This window comes from Trachinotus anak, unplaced genomic scaffold, assembly GCF_046630095.1.
Source record: "Trachinotus anak isolate AG129_WGS33_773 ecotype Australia unplaced genomic scaffold, CSIRO_AGI_Tana_v1 ptg000017l, whole genome shotgun sequence".
NCBI lineage: Eukaryota > Metazoa > Chordata > Actinopteri > Carangiformes > Carangidae > Trachinotus > Trachinotus anak.
Genome location: NW_027273868.1, coordinates 920,189 through 936,908, shown reverse-complemented (window position 1 = coordinate 936,908; position 16,720 = coordinate 920,189).

Genomic DNA, 16,720 nt, shown 5'->3' with positions numbered 1-16,720 from the left:
TTTTTTTATTTTGCAGGATGTCAGGATTGTTCCAAATGGGTGAGAGTTTGCACGGGACCAGTGAAGACCCATTCATTTTTAGAAATTCCCACCAGTCCATCAGTGATGTGCTGATATTGATGCTCTTAAAGCAGAGATTTTGTTTGATGATGGGGCTAATAAATGGCAGGTCTTGGATTTGGATGGTGTTACAGAAAGTTTGTTCAATGTCCAGACAAGTATGGTCAATTCGACTTTGTGTAGTCCATTTTAGGATATATTGTAGTCTATTGGCGAAAAAGTAATTGTAGAAATTTGGAAGCTCCAGACCACCTCGATTTTTGGGTTTTTGTAAGGTTTTAAGGCTTATTTGTGGTGGCTTAGATTTCCATAAAAATTTGGATATTATGGAGTCCAGTGATTTGAACCAAGCCTTGGGAGGATGAGTTGGGACCATTGAGAAAATGCAGTTGATTTTTGGCAAGATCATCATTTTGATTGTTGCTACTCTTCCCATATGTGATATGGGCAGAGTACTCCACCGAGTGAGATCATCCTCTATTTTTTTTTTATGTAGGGGAATGTGATTTAACCGTGTCAGGTCTGATAGCTTGGTGGAAATGTTGATGCCCAGGTATCTGATGTTTGCACCAGGTTGTAGTGGAATAGTTCGGTTGAACTGGAGGTCAAAAGCTATGGGAAGGACAGTTGATTTGTTCCAATTAATAGAGTAGTCTGAGATGGATGAGAATTTATCTATGATTGTTATAGTCACAGAAAGAGAGGCATGTATGTCTTGAAGAAAAAGTAATACATCCTAAGCGTAAAGGCTAATTTTATGGATCAAATTTGCAGTTTGAATCCCTTTAATATAATTATTTTGCCGCATTGCAGCTGCCTGTGGTTCTATAAATATGGCAAACAGAGAGGGAGAGAGTGGACGACCTTGTCTGCTGCCTCTTTCGAGATTGAAGCGTGGAGAAGTTTGATCATTTGTTTTGACGCAAGCGCTAGGTGAGCTGTATAATGTTTTAATCCAAGATAAGAAGTTATCACCGAAACCAAATTTCTGTAAGGTTGCAAAAAGAAATTTCCAGTTCACCCTGTCGAAAGCCTTTTCTGCATCCAGCGAAACAATTATAGCTTTCTTATTTTGGATGTTGCATAAGTCTATTAGGTCAATTTGTCTCCGTGTGTTGTCAGTGGACTGACAGCCTTTAATAAACCCATTTTGATTTGAATCTATTATGTAAGGTGTTACTTTTTCAATTCTACTAGCTAGCGCCTTGCTGATGATTTTAAGATCTGCATTTATGAGTGATATTGGACGATAACTAGATGGAAGTGCAGGGTCTTTGTCTGGTTTAAGGAGGAGATTAATATTTGCACAGTTCATGTCTGGTGGTTTCATTAATTTCTGTAACCATTCTATGAAATACTGATGCCAGCGTAGGCCAGAATGTTTTGTAGAATTCTGCTGGAAAGCCATCTGGACCTGGGGCTTTTCTGTTAGGCATACGTTGGAGGGCATCGTGGAGTTCTGCAATTGAGAAAGGTGACTCCAGAGCCATAATTTGCTCTTTGTTTAGTTTTGGCAGATCGATATTGTGCAAAAACTCCTCTATTTCAGAGTTTCATGGATTAATGTTGGATGAATATAGGTTTTTATAGAAATTCCTAAATGTTTTATTTATCTTCTCTGGGACCTTAGTTGTTTTCCCAGTGGAGTCTGTAACTGAGGAGACTTTTTCTTTGTTCTGTTTTAATTGATTTGCTAAAAACTTGCTTGATTTATTACCATGTTCAAAGTTCTCCAGGCGTAATCTCTGTAGCTGAAATTGGGTTTTTATATCTCTTAATTCTTTTAGTTTCATTTTAAGTTTTCTCAACTCATTCAACAGGTGTTCTTCTTGAGAGGCGGCATGGGCTGCTTCCAAGATTTTAATTTTCTGATCTAGTTCTATCTCGAGTGCTTTTTCCTTTTTGTTCTTGTGTGATGAGTATGAAATTATAATGTCTCGCATTACAGCCTTTGTCATTTTCCATAGAACACAAGGAGAGATGCCAGGCAGGTTGTTTGTTGCAGAAAAAGTTGTCCACTCTTTTTGGAAGAAATCAATAAGCTCCACGTCCGTAAGTAATGATATATCCTTCATGAAGGAGTTGCTGGTTAGGAAAAAGTCTAAACGGGAGTGTGACGAAGAGCGCTTCATCACCTGACTTTGTAAATATGGCACCATGCACTTTTGACTGTTAGGGGTATGGAAATACATGCACTTCAATAATTGCACAAGCACTTCAATAGGAGCAACCACACTTTATTGAAGATTTGCACAATACATTTGATAACATTGCATTTTGCACATTTGTATGGCTAGACTTTGCACTATTGATGATTGGAATATTTGTCTCCATATTTATTGTCCTTTTTAATTGTAATTGGATGGCAGGTGCTGTGTAGGCCACGCAGCTCCACCTGAAAGAGAGGGACATGTGAGTAAATGTGCAGCCATGTTTTAAGGAATAAAACAATGAGCTTAGAGTTGAGCCAAAAGAATGTAATGGTTGATGTAATGTGTAGTATGTGCGATAAGTGCATGAAGGTGCAGTGAGGGAGCATAAAGTGTCCTTACTACTCACCAGTCTCTTTGTCTTCAGGGTGTTCGGGCAAAAGGCTTCCCCAGACAACGGACACCATGTTTTATAGTTCCGGGGGTAACCAAGTGTAAATTGGTGTGGGGTGGTTTAGAGATGTGTATTTTATTGTAGTAGATGTAATGTGGGGTTTTGTTTCGTTTGGCAGCGAGGAGGTGAATGTGTGTATGGGGGTATGAGGATATGTATATGTGTGTGTGTGTGTGTGTGTGTGTGCCGTGTGCGTGTGGTTGTAAGAAAAGAAAGGTGTGTTAATATGTGAGCAGGCACTGGATCCCTGTGAGTGGAGTCTCCCGAGGTCATTAGCCAATACACAGTATAAAAAGGCGCCATTTTAACAACTTGTGTGTTGCTGGTCTGATGCTGGGTGATGCTTGCTCCTGAAGAGTGATGAATAAAAGCCCTCATCTGTTAAACATGCCAAACCTGCCTGTGAGTCATTTTATTGCTGTATTTTCCAACCGTAATTGTGGTCCATTTTACAGGGAGTAAGAGTGGTGGACTGGTGAGAAGAAGGTGTATTCTTTGAGCATGGGGTGACTTGAGCGCCAAGCATTGCACGGACCAAAATCGTTCATATATTGTTTTATTGTTTCAGATGATTTGCAGTGCTCCAGGATTTCCTTCGGGAATTGGTCGTTGATGCTGAAGTCTGTTCCTTTCAGCTCCCTGCCTTGGCTCTTCACCAGTTCTTTTTGCTTGTAGTGCTCGAACTTAGCGACGACAGGTCTTCGGCGCTGACCTTTCTGCCTCGTCCCTCCTAAGCAGTGGACCCGATGAAAAGTGATGTTTTCCACACCATCCGGAGGGAGCTTAAGTTGTTGCTGTAGAAAGTTTTTGATGGTGGTTTCAGGATCTTCCTCTGCATGCTCTGGGATTCTGGAGAAAACAAGGTTGTCCCACATACTGCGCGCTTGGATATCCAGGATGGATTCTTTCATCCGTCCTGAGAGTTTCGTCATACCTACATTATGGGATTTGACGGAGTCTCTGAGAATCTTGTTCTCCGCAGCGAGCAATTCAACCTATTGTTGGCTAAACTCCAGATATTCATGCAGTGCTTGGAATTCCTTGTGGAGGACTTCAACCAGTCGGGCGTCAAAGCTGGTTAGTTTAATATCGATGGATTCTAAGATATCGCTGTATTCCCTATCGGGTGAGGAAGGTGTATTAGAAGAACACTCTGAGCGGGTTCTCTTCGAGGAGGGAGGTGTTTGTTTTCCCCATGACGAGTTGGTCGTAACACTCGTCCACGTAATCCTGTAAGCTTTCCAAGGTTTCTTCGTCCAGGATGAAGAAACTGGCGGTTTGATGGAGGTATCAAACCGACAGAGGATTGTATATCGGTAAATTTGTTTGTTGGGCTTAGTTAAGCTGGCTATCGAAGCTAGTTGTGTTGTTTTCGTTTAGATGGATGCCGCCGTACTGGGTTACGCACGGATCTCGCAAGGTCCTACGGCAGCAGCATCAAACCCTCATACTCGTGTGTTTGGTTTGTGTTTGGTCCTTCTGGAAGGTTCTCCTCTCTCCACAGAGCAATGCTGGAGCACTGTTGGAGTCACCATTGTGTTCTTGGTCACCTCCCTGACTAAGGCGCTTCTGCCCCGATCGCTCAGATTGGCCGGGCGGCCAGCTCTAGGAAGAGTACCCTTCTGTACCCTTCCCCAGATCTGTGCCTCGATACAATCCTGTCTTGGAAGTCTACAGACAATTCCTTGGACTTCATTGCTTGGTTTGTGCTCTGACATGCACTGTCAACTATGGGACCTTATATAGACAGGTGTGTGCCTTTCCAAATCATGTCCAATCAACTGAATTTACCACAGGTGGACTCCAATCAAGTTGTAGAAACATCTGAAGGATGATTAGTGGACCTGAGCTCAATTTTGAGTGTCATGGCAAAGGCTGTGAATACTTATGTACATGTGATGTTGTTTGTTTTTTGTTTTTAATATATTTGCAAAATTTCAAGCAAACTTTTTTCACTTTGTCATTATGGGGTATTGTGTGTAGAATTTTGAGGTAAAAAATGAATTTAATCCATTTTGGAATAAGGCTGTAACGTAACAAAATGTGGAAAAAGTGAAGGACTGTGAATACTTTCCGGATGCACTGTATATAAACAAATTTGTCATAACTGTGTACATTCTTCTCCCCTTTTCTCTTTCCTGCTCCTATCTCATCCACTCTCACTCTCCTCACCATGACAATCTCTCTTTTCTACACCTCCTTCTCTCAACACCTCCTTCTGCTTTCTCCTCCCCTCTTCCCAGACCCTTTCAATCTCACTTTCTTTTTGTTCGTCTCACTTTAGTTTCTTTAGTCATCTCACAAACACTCCACTGGTTTCTGTCGTCCGGTGAAGGGTGGAGTTGGGTGGAGAGTTGAGAATAACAAATTCTGGGGAAAACAGACACACATCTCTATCTGTGCAATCCCCCATCTGAACACACAAACACACTCAGTCACACACACACACACACACACTTTTTATTAACCTTCAGTAAAATCTATCTTGCAATCTTAGAGTCTATGTTTAGCAGCCACGCTCCAGGGGCAGGACACAACTGCATTTTCTTCTTCTTGTTGTGGTACAGAGAAAGATACTTCAAACACACAAGGTCATATGACATGTCATCAGACCTGTTTACTGTTTACAGCTGTTCCAAATGACCACACTGGGAAGGTGGAGCAAAATGCCACCGTATACAAGAAGATACAAAAGGAAGGACCTACAGTGTTAGTCAGATGCTGCAGTCAGTCACTTAACATGGAAGTGGGCCAGCATGATTGGCAGCTGAGCTCAATGAGCAACCAGCACACAACAATATTTATTCAAACAGGAAGTGACCATAACAAGTGAAGAAATAACTGATCCTAGAGGAGCCTTTACTGTAAAAACATATGCTCCCAGAATACTTGTTGCACATGAATGGATAAAGAAGTTTCCAAGAGGTGGCATACAATAACAGTCTCAGCAGAGCCTGCTGGATCACTTTCAGATGGAAATGAGACATTTGATCATCATTCGGTTTGAGACTCAAACACGTTATGGCCGCCACATTACTGATCTGTTAAACTATTCAGCACATGGAGCAGAGGGAAGTTTAAAGATCATTTCTTTTTATTACAACTTGAATCTAGTTTTTGTCGTTTCAGTCATCATTTCCATCAGTTTTGATGATAACATTGTAATCACTAAATTATATAGACGGATGGGTCAAGAAAAATGAGCAGCAAGACTATCAGACAGGTTAGAAACAAGCTGACAGTTTGGCTTGATTATCTGCTCTCCCAGTTCCCACCTTTTTTTGTTTGAATTGGTTTTTAACTGGATGATATTTAACGCTATCAATTATACAGTATATAAATGCATAGCATGATGATTGCAGATGATTTTCTTTCCATGTAAGACAGTCATCCTGGAAGTGTTATTGTTTAGGATTGATCTCTCAAGGTATGTATATGGTTAATTTTCCACCCCCACCTCACAAATAATTATAGCAGCATTTACCTACTATTTACCTGCCGAGTTTTTTAATGGGAAGAGTTGTTATTCTTTGTATTGAATTTAGTCAGCTCAGTGTGAAATTAGATTTGTGTGTGAAAAAGCAGGAAACCAAAATATTTTTGCTAATTTGACAGAATCATGCAAACATACAGTACTATTTGGGAGCCACTATAATGATTGGAAAAAAAATCAGAGACTTCAGGAGAGCAAGACAAAATAAAAACTGTTGTGGGTTCAGCTACATGTCAGCTATTCTCGCTTGGCATTGTCCTGCTGAATTACCATGTCTGTTATTGACCACATCCTGTAATTTCGTCATGGTCAAAATACCATCTGGAGCCATAATTTAAATTGCTTATGTGTTAGGTGTTTCAAATATATATCAACTTTCTCCAGCATTGCATACTTCATTTTTAAGGGTGTTTTATACTGGATATAGTTACATGTTTTAACAATTTTTAATCCTTATAGCAGCTCTGCCTCTGTGCTCAGTCACAATATTTCATATTCAGGTGTTTTAAGGCTATGTCCACACTCCACAAATTTTAGTTTGAAAATTCTGGGATTGTGTTGTAGTCTTGGACAGGCAAAAACAGAGACATTTTGAAACTCGCACATGCTCAGTGTAGGTGAGCGGTCATGTTTGTATATGTTTCAGGTGTGTTTGTGTGGACGGAGATTGTTTCTGATACAAAGCAAAAAAAGTTGTCTGGACGGAGATCGTTTACGCGTTTATTTTAAAATGAAAATATATTGATGTGGACGTAACCTAAGTGGGGTGATGGGAGGTGTGACCTTTGCAATATGTACTGTAATCAGTAGTCAGTGTCAGTGTCTGTGCCTGTGTCTGTGTTCTGAAAGACGCTACAGCAGAAAAAGTTGTGAAAATTAGTGGGTTCATCTGGGTTTTGTTTACATCAATGCCAGAGCCAATAAATTTGACCTGGGTGTAAATCCTGATGAAACCCTTTTCCACTGCCAACAAAAGCCCGATGTTAGTGGGTCTTAGTGGGTTTTTTGACCAGTGGAAAAGGGGCTTAACTGATCTAAACCACTTGATCTGATGGTAAAACTTAAAGTAAGTGCAAGTATTGGTAATAATCTCTCAAACAGAAGAAACTGACCAGAAGTCAGTCTTTAAACTGTTTACCCTGGACAATTTGGGAAATAATTTTACTAGGGCTGTCAAGTGATTAATTTTTTCTTAATCAGATTAATCACTGAATTTCAATAGTTAATCACAATTTATCGCATGTTTATCACATGATTATGTGATAAAATGTGATAAATTGTGATTATTCTGTTATCTTGCATTTCAGAACTGTTATCTCTTGCTTGACACATAACCGTCAGTCTGTCTGAACTAGAAGCTAGCGTTAGCATGTCTGACATGTAATTATGAAGATGTCTGATTTATTTATCTGTCGAAGAGCTCCGGCTAAGTTATATTTTTATTTTCCAACTCATTCGATCTTCACCAACGACTAACTAACGATTCAGGCGTTGGATTTAAACACTTTAGGTCTCCAGACACGCCCCTTTATTCAAATCGGAACAGTCCCCCTTTTGCTCCCGTAGACATGACTTGTCATGAAGTTTCTCGCTCCACCATGTAAAATCTTTGTAGGAAGTGTCTGTGGCAGCTTGACAAAAAGTAAGGGTGCATCAAAGGGTCAAAATAGTAGCAGCCAGACGTAGGACTCTAGAATATTTGGTGACAGCACCAGTAATGGTGTAAAATGAAGAATTTTTGGTGGCATGTGATTAACACGAATAAAAAAAGCACGTTATGCTTGGTCCTTAATCTCAATGTGATTAATGCGTTAATGCTGACAGCCCTAAATTCTACTATTCAACTTCCTTTTGTCTTCAAACTATGAAAACAGGATCCAAGTTGCAGAGTTATTTCTTAAAAGAGGCAGGTTGGTTCAGCATGCTGTGTATACTGCAGACAAACAGTGGCTGAGTTCAGAGGTGTGGTGCATGTGTGTGTGTTGTGGACCTCTGCTCAGTAAGAAAGAAACCTCAAAGTGAAACATCAAGCAGATCATCTGCAGACTTGTTTGGATTTAAAGGGACTTCCTCTTCCTCGCTTCAAACAGCATAATCACACAAAGGCAGGTTTTTCAGTGAGAACTTAATAAAGGGTTTGTGCGTCCAGCACAGTGGGAGAGAGAGGACAGAACAGGAAGTACCTGGTGTATGGAAACAGAAATCCAAGGGGACTTCTGAGAGGAAAGGGCAGAATGAAAGGGGGCTAAGACACACAGTTAGTGTGTGGGTGTGTGTGGCAGAGGTCAGACCCCATACCAGCAGTGCATATCAGAGAGGATGAACAGAAGGTTTGAGGGTGAGGGTGTACGGGGAGGTGTGAGACGATACAGGGGGCAGGACCTGTGCGCTTGTAGTGTGTGTGTGTGTGTGTGTGTGTGTGTGTGCGCAATGCAGGAAGAAAGGTGGAATATTGACATACATATGTGACGTGTTTTGCTTGTCACTCATAATGAAGATTCAAGATTCAACATTTGTTTATTGTCATTGTCTCCTGGACTCTGCACAGTTAAGAATGAAATACCATTTCTCCCAAACATTGTACATCAATAAGCATATTAAAAAATGACAAATTATACAAATATAAAGAGTAAAATATATAAATGTACAAAATATAAAATAAGTAAAGGTAGTAGTAAAAAGTAGAGGTATAAAGAGAGAGTTGCAATGTCCAGAGTTTAAGTGTCCTGGCAGTGTGTTGTGTCATGGGTGAAGAGAAGTGCAAAGAGGGGGCTGGGAACCCTGCAGGCCTAAACCTGGCCACCAATGTCATTAGATGTTGGCATTTGGTTGAATGTAGGCTGTGGCGTCGGGTGACCAAAATTCTGTGTCAGGACAAAGTCTATCAATCAATCAGTCAATCAATCAAAATACTTTATTGATCCTCAGGGGGAAATTAGGTTATGTTACAGTTACTTCATTAAGAATAGAAGTGTAACAGCAAGAATAGAACATAATTAAAGAGGTAAAGAATAGAGATAAAATAAACACAAATATCAACATAAAACATAAAAAATAGAAATATGAACATAAAATGTAAAAATATCTTTAAATTATCATGTAAAGTTTATAAATGTAAATGTAACAACATATAGGTAGGTAAATGTCCACTATTAAAATTTCACTTACTGCACTCAGTTGAATTATTGTACACAATAATGAAATAAGTCCAGTGTCCCTCTGAGGGACAAGTTGTACAGTTTGGACAGAGAGTCCAGCTCTATACCCACAACTTCACCTGCCTTACAGATCAGTTTGTTGAGTCTGTTAGCATCAGCTACCCTCAACCTGCTAACCCTGCACACAACAGCTAACAGGAGAGTGCTGGCCACCACAGACTCATAAAACATCCTCAGCATTTTCCTGTACCTCAGCCTCTCCAGACAGTAGAGATAGCTTTAGCCCCTCTTATAGAGAATTTGTATGTTTCCAATAGAGCTCTTTGAGTGTCTGCTTCCTGCGTCCATCTCCACTAACTGCAGCTCAGGGATTCACATTGGAGACCACACAATGATACTGTGACTGTGCTAAATGTGTCTCTGTGTTCTCCTTTCTGCTAACATTATTTTGACTATTGCACTCAGGGGGGAAAAGTTAAGCAAATGGTTCAGCGATAATAATCTCCATCCAAACAATCACACCTGAAAACGCATACACAATGACCATTCACATACATTGATCTTGCGCGTAGCAAAAGAGATTTGTTTTAAAACTAAAATGTAGTAGTGTGGATGCACTATTAGTCACTTTAAACATATCATTATATGAATCAACATTAATCTCTAAAATCGATTATCTCTAGCAGGCTCAGGGGCAGGCTGGAGGCTAGCAGGCCGTGAGCTGGCTGACTGGGAAGCAGCAGGCAGAAGGCTAGCCTACTGGTAGACATGCTCAGACAAACCATAACTCTTGCCAGTTCTGGAAACCATTTTTAATAACCTGGGTTAATACACAAGAAACTGAGTTAATATCCAAACTATTTCTGTCTGTTCAGTGTTGGTGGTATGCAGGTTGAATGAGTGAAGTCCTTGTAAGTGGCAAATAACCTCAATACCCATCCTCGGAAGACAGTAAGTTTACTGTTCCCATAGTTGGTCAGTTTATACTGTGGTTTGCAGGAAAGAAGTCGCCAAACTCATACAGATGCGGAGGCAAGTTGAGTAAGTGTCAGCCCAGCTTGACTGTGTCTGTCTGTACACCTTGGTTTCTTTGCAATTTGCTTTGCCACAAGTTCTGACAGCAGGGGGCTGAAATATGGACAGAGGCAGGAGCACTGACACTCACACAAATAAACACTGCAATTACACTCAGCCATTATCCTGCTGCAGTGGAGCCTGACTGTGGTGTACACAAGGAAGAGGGTAAGTTCCCTGCTCCAGTCTAAACACAGATATTCTTGATATGTGTGTCATGGTTGAAGGTAAGGACAATCTCATGGTACATAGGCCACACAAACACACACATACACACACACAGTACTCAAGAATTATTTTTGCTCCCTGTGCAAAGATTCATGTGTAAGGATGACATAGGAGTTTCACCCTCCTCGCCTCCTCCTCTCTGGCTGTTGATCTTAGGGATCACAGGTTGGTGGTGTGAAGCTAAGGCAAAAATGCAGAGTAAGGAGGTTGTGACTGCACAGAGCCCCTCCCCCCAGGTAACTTTTGCGGTTTTGCATCCCCTCTGATCCCCCTCTGACCCTGATTTGATTGGCAAATTCCATATTTTGTTAAGGCATAGCTACGTAACACGCCACATTGTGTCGCGTCCACTGTATGTGGAACATCTTGTTTTTAATTTTGGTGCCTATATGTTAATGGATTAGAGCTGATACACTGCCTGCTTGAGACACTCGTCTCACGCTTGGCGGCTGCATCGTGTGATCTTGAAGTTCAGTGTCTCTGTGACATGCATCTTGCAGCCAAAAATAGACAGAGAAAAGACCTGTTAAGTCATTTTCAGAATCAGAATCAGAAAGCCTTTATTGTCATTGCATAGAATACAACGAAATTGGTTGTGACCTTCAAAGTGATGCATTCCAACATAAAAAAGACAAAAGACATAGGACATTTTAAGAAAATGCAATAAATAAATATAAAAGTTTAAAACTGCATCAATATCAATATAAAAGTAAAAAGTATGTCAATATAAAAGTATAAAAGTGCATCCATGCAGCCGGAGCAGCCAGTGATTTTTTTCTGCAGGCTTGATGACTCCTTTCAGAGCCTTTTTATCTGCAGCAGTGCAGCAGTGCAGCCACACTGCGATGGAGTATGTAAGGATGCTCTCGATGGTTGTCCGGTAGAATGCCACCAGCAGCTTCAATGTCGCTGTGGTGTTGGGTGACCAGGAGAGGTCATCAGAGATATTGACTTTTGGTGGTGTTCAGTGTGAGGTTAATTCCTAAGCACCACCCTGACAGATTGTGTACCTCGTCCCTGTATGCAGTTTCATCCCCTCCCAAGATGAGCCCGACAATGATGGTGTCGTCCGCGAAATAAATTTTTGACATCATACGAGCAATATGACACAAAACTTCCACTATAGTGTCTATGTCTATGCTGAATCTGAACATGTCATGTCTTCTCCTCTCCTGTGCCATTGTGTGTCTTCCCTCACTCTTTGTATTTTATTTCCCTCTCCCCTGGAATCCTCTCTCTTTTCATCCCAGTATCTGCTGTATATTTCACTCTATTCCTCCTCCTTTCTCTCTCTGCTTCCCTCTCGCCTCCACGCTCTGTTGTTGTTTCCTCTTTCTAATTGTTGTTTTAGCTGTTCTTGGCATCTTGCTCTCCTTCTTATTATGTTGCACCTCAGTATAATGTGTGTGATATGTACAACCTACATAAGTGTGATCTTCACAGGCTAGAATGAACCTTTGATTAGCTACCACAGGCTACATGACTCTGTATTAAAGTGCACTTTTTTTCCCTTTTTTTCTTTTTGCCTTTATTAGATAGGACAGTAGAGAGTGGCAGGAAAGGGGCAGAGAGAGGTGGAATGACATGCAGGAAAGAGTCTGGCCAGTCAGGAATCGAACCGGCGACTCAGCTGCTAAGAGCATCAGCTCATGTGGTAAGCTCTCTGTGCGTCACTGGAATAGCACTGTTTGTCATTGTGTGTGTGTGTGTGTGTGTGTGTGTGTGTGTGTGTGTGTGTGTGTGTGTGTGTGTCTGTCTGTCTGTCTGCCTGCCCTCAGAGGACAGGGAGTCGGGGGAGGAAAATGTGTGACATTATCACCTCCTCATCAGCACAGATCACTCTGACAATGACTAATTGTTTAGTTAAGTTAAGGACTAAAGGGCCAGAAGAGGTTGAGGGCCACAAGATTTGAAGATTTCAAACTACCAACAGAGGTGCTGCAGTTTGCCAGGGACCCTTTCACTGCTGACGTAGATGGAGGGTTTAACACACAAGCAATAGGGTTAGTGACATCATTCAAAGCTTTCCTAAAACTAGAGCTGATGTATTATTGACATGCAAGCATCCTCTGCCCTGAGGCAGGTGCTTCAGTCTGCCAAGCAGCATTGTGTTCTGGACAGAGCACATTACTGAGGAGAAAGCTCCAAACATGAGAAGGCTGGCAATTTTCCTTCTTACTATGTTTGGATCAACATACACATGTGAGTCTATTTTCTCACGTATGAATGCTATTAAAACAAAGAATCGATCCTCTCTGTCTAATGAACACCTTCAACACTGTCTGCGGATCACTTTGACCACATACGAGCCAAACTTTTCTGCTAATGCAATCTAAAAAGTGTCATTTCTGGCACTGAAATGTTTTCTATGTTAAATGCCAATAGGTGCAGTAGCGAGACTTAATTTTAAAAAAGAGCAAATTATTGCACAAGACAGTCTGAACACAGAGTGTTAAAAACTATGTTGTGTTTTTTATTTAAATAACCTGGTGATATTCTAAGTTTGTGGGGGTGAATAAAAGCAGATGTTAAATGTAACTATGAAACAGCAACCTAGTTATGGGTGTTTACATTGAATATTATAAGAAGTGGTTATTGGAAAGTTTTAACTCAGGCTGTTTCAGCAGAAGAAGGTTAGGTGAGTCAGACTGAATTAAAAACGGATATTTAATGCTACGTTGTTAAAAACAGTGTACTAAGTTTATGGTTGTTTTACATTGTTTGGTTATTAGATGGTCATCATTTTGATAATTAGCCCATTCATTTGTCTGTTGTTAAGCACAGAAATATTTATTTTATTAAAATGCTTCAACTCAGACTATTTGAGCAGAGGGAGGTTAAGAGTTTGAATGCAAATAAAATGTTAAATACATCATTGTGATTATTAAAATATCAACATGCTTCTACGATAACAAAGGTGATTTGTTTTTCCCTGTCTTTTTGTAATGTTCAATTGTGAAAATGAATAAACAAAGTGGAGATAAAATAAGAATGTGCATTATTTTAACTGCACACATTTAAATTCCTATGTTTTATAGGGCAGACATAGGAAATGTAGATGTCCAGTACCTTGGCACTTCACTTTTTTCAAATCTGGCCCTTCTCTCCTAGAGGCAACACAGTGATACTGGTCTTAATGACAGTCTTAAAGGAAAACCAACAGCTGGAAACTGCAGCAGTGGAGTAACACTACATCTGCATCTTCTTCGCCTGATTTCTTATTCAAAATGTTTCTAAGAAAGGAAATACATTCACGTTCAAAAAGAGAAGCAGGCTTAAATATGCCTGTCCAATTTAACTGTCCATACTGCAGGCAGAATCTGGCCTCTTTAACACTTGCTTACTGTTGCCTCAGGCCAGTGATACATGAGGAAGACTGCTGACTTGTGTTTCCAACAAGCTCAGATCTAATGAACCTCTGAGGTCACAGCCAGCCAGCCCAGTTTCCAAAATTAAAGTGACACAGTATTCACACCTCATTTTACTAAAAGGGCTGTTGGCTGAAGCTGAGTTTGAAGAGGCTGGGATGAGTCAGTGCCTCCAAGTGTGAGGTCATGGTACTCAGCTGGGAAATGGTGGATTTCTCCCACCAGGTTGGAAATATGCTGCTTCCCTCAAGATACATGACATATCTTGAGGTCTTGGTAACAGGTGTGGTAGGATGGAGCAGATTGATGCAATTGCAGATTGATGCATTGTCAGCAGTAACATGGGAGTGGTGCTGGACTGTAGCTGTGAAGACCGAGTTAATTCATATTCAAATAGCTCTGCATAATGACTTAAAGACTGAGACTGGGAAGACAAATGGCTAGCTTTCCCAAAAAACTGTTGTACCCTTTTTCCACTAAAATTATCAGGTATAAGCAAGTTTTTTAAATACAGGTAAACCCACAAAAAAAAGCTGATTGACCTCTTTTCCACTGACAGTCAAGTTTGTTTTTCTGCTCGACTGAGGACACACACAACTCCAAGGAGGGATGCCATCATATGCAGTTACAGCACACACACAGAAGCAGTGGAGGAAGAGTAGAAGAGCTGCCCTGCAAACTGGTAAAAGCCTGTTAAAGTCTTGGAGCCTCTGTATGAGATGTTTTGATCGGTGATTGTGTGTTTTTAAAACTTTTGGGCTGCAGCTCACTCTTGTATCTCCAAGGTCAGTGTAGCCGTGGAGTTTCTGGTGTAACAGCACCGTGCTGGACAGGTGACAGGCCTGTATCTGTGCTCTGAAAAACGCTACAGCAGCAAAAGTGGGTTCACCCGGGTTTTGTATTTACATCAGTGCAAACTGGAACCGATCTGAGCTGGAGCCAATAAATACCCATGTCTACTGCAGAATCATTTGACACAGGTGTGAATGCCAATTAAACCCTTTTCCATTGCAGACAAAAGCCCGATGTTAGCGGGTCTTAGCAGGCTTTTTGACCAGTGGAAAAGGGGCTTTATACAGAGAGAAACATTTGGGATCTTCCAGTTGAGGGCCACTATCTAGTCATTCTGGGTGAAGAGCTAGACCATGTTCCATATGTGTAAATATATTGTTGTGATTGGATGATCTTCTCATTGCAGCTCTGAGCATGAGGTGATTCAGGCTTTGTCCACACTCCTATGTTTCAGTTTTAAAATACATCTGTTTTGCTACACTAATGGTCGCTCCCTGGTCTTAAAAGCCTAAGCGAAAGTGGTGAAAGTAACATGGATAATGAATTACTTAGTGGCCTTGTTGTCTTTGCTAGCAGCTGTTGTGCTGTTAAATTCTGAATTTTAACTCTACAACTGTCTTTGCTGTTCCTCATTCAGAGTATTTAGACAATCTACTTCCTGTTTACAAATTTTTAAAACTGACTGACACTCAGCATTCAGCCTTTTTCTGCTTTAAACTGTTCTGTCAGTGGACCCACAGTGGTGGAAACGTTATGACAATGCGCAGGAACCACATAAGTTACTTCTGGAAACTATTGGATTGCCTGAAGCAGGTTTACCTCACCACGACCCATCATTTTTCCAAGATGACATGTTGGTCGTGTTACTACATATGACAGTATTGTCCAAATAGACAGCACAACTTGACAGACCAGAGAGCCTGAGCATTGCACAAACCATATGACATCACAGTGTAAGAATAAATTAAAGGAGTTTTAATCCGTGGTACTTGTCAATGACTTCAACAAGTCAAACTCTGAACCAACTTGATCTGCACAGTCTTCCATGCATAGCAAAGAAAACACATCTGGCTCATTAACAGTGTTTACCTTTCTGAAGTCAGTGCAGGGTCTGAAAGTGGAGTGAGGATTTTTAATCAGAAGGAAGGTGATGCCCAACTGCATTTAGAGGGCTCTGCAACGTTATCACCAACATATATATAATATATAATATATAATGTATAATATAATATAATATATATATACACTACCGTTCAAAAGTTTGGGGTCACTTAGAAATGTCCTTATTTTTGAAATAAAAGCACTGTTTTTTCAATGAAGATAACCTTAAACTAATCAGAAATACACTCTATACATTGTTAATGTGGTAAATGAATATTCTAGCTGCAAACGTAGGTGTATAGAGGCCCATTTCCAGCCATCACTCCAGTGTTCTAATGGTACATTGTGTTTGCTAATTGCGTTAGAAGGCTAATGGATAATTAGAAAACCCTTGAAAACCCTTGTGCAATTATGTTAGCACAGCTGAAAACAGTTTTGCTGGTTAGAGAAGCTATAAAACTGACCTTCCTTTGAGCTAGTTGAGAATCTGGAGCATCACATTTGTGGGTTCGATTAAACTCTCAAAATGGCCAGAAAAAGAGAACTTTCATGTGAAACTCGACAGTCTATTCTTGCTCTTAGAAATGAAGGCTATTCCATGCGAGAAATTGCCAAGAAACTCAAGATTTCCTACAACGGTGTGTACTACTCCCTTCAGAGAACAGCACAAACAGGCTCTAACCAGGGTAGAAAGAGAAGTGGGAGGCCCTGCTGCACAACTGAGCAAGAAAACAAGTACATTAGAGTCTCTAGTTTGAGAAATAGACGCCTCACAGGTCCTCAACTTGCAGCTTCATTAAATAGTACCTGCAAAACGCCAGTGTCAATGTCTACAGTGAAGA